The sequence below is a fragment of the Sinocyclocheilus grahami genome, unplaced genomic scaffold, assembly GCF_001515645.1.
Source record: "Sinocyclocheilus grahami isolate Dianchi unplaced genomic scaffold, SAMN03320097.WGS_v1.1 scaffold87.1, whole genome shotgun sequence".
In the NCBI taxonomy this organism is placed as follows: domain Eukaryota; kingdom Metazoa; phylum Chordata; class Actinopteri; order Cypriniformes; family Cyprinidae; genus Sinocyclocheilus; species Sinocyclocheilus grahami.
Genome location: NW_015505266.1, coordinates 8,670 through 9,594, shown reverse-complemented (window position 1 = coordinate 9,594; position 925 = coordinate 8,670). Strand labels below are relative to the sequence as shown.

Sequence of the window (925 nt, the reverse complement as noted above, 5' to 3'; positions counted from 1 at the left end):
TGTTCAACGCACCACCGTTTCCGTTTAAAAACGTTTTGCACCGTTTTGTCTGGGCTGAACGCAGCCCTGGTTAATGCAGATAGTGGCGGCAAAGCAAACAATGAACTGTGGAACATATCCTATTACATTGCGAAGCATATGAAAAAGAAAGAATGCGATTAATAGAAGAATTAAGTTTGTTGAATATTGAAAGTATAACATTTAAGACGATACTAGAGAATGCTCCAGCACAGTATAAAGTCTATAATGCAATTATTAATTATTTGAAAGCAATAGGTTTAATAAATATAATTTGAAGATCACATAATGAAGTATATAAAATAATTGTATCCTTATAATATATATATATATTTTTTATATGTTGTCACCAATATACGTAATGCTCCACACTCCAGTCCAGTGGGTGGCGGAAATGCACCTTTTAAGTGGGTTTGCCAACCGCCATTAAAAAGGAGAGAAGAAGAAGCAAGCAAGCAATGAATAGAACGTATAAACTCAGAGGAAAAAAAAAAGGAAAAGTTGGGGACAAATCTCAGAAGCGGACAATGAAAAGGGAAATCACCAGGCAAGAAGGAGGAAAGAGGAATATAAGGTAGGGTAGACTGAGTACATTTGAGACATGTGTACAGTTGAAACACCTTAAATAACTTATGTACACGAGAACCCCGATCCGTGATTTTTGCTCCACACATGCGTATTAGTGTTCTCTTTGATCGTGGGAAATTTGAAATGTGTGCCTCTTTCCACTCCGAGGATATCGGCAAATGTTTTTTTTTTCAAGGTGAGATTTTCATTTCACCATGTCCCTTCCACAATGACTAGCTTATTATTATTCTTTTATGATTGTTAAACTTAAGGTATATCATTGCAAATGTTACTATGTGCTCTAAAAATAGACATATTTTATGACATTGTGCCATGCAAG

At 35.5% G+C, this 925-nt stretch overlaps 1 long non-coding RNA gene across 1 annotated transcript in view; it reads left to right on the top strand.

The window, feature by feature from the left end:
• Nucleotides 1–462: 462 nt before the first annotated feature.
• LOC107586912 (uncharacterized) overlaps nt 463–925 on the top strand; it is a 5,606-nt gene continuing 5,143 nt past the window's right edge. Inside the window, exon 1 of the long non-coding RNA XR_001609407.1 lies at nt 463–592. This is a non-coding gene — a long non-coding RNA (uncharacterized lncRNA). The remainder of the gene's footprint in view (nt 593–925) is intronic.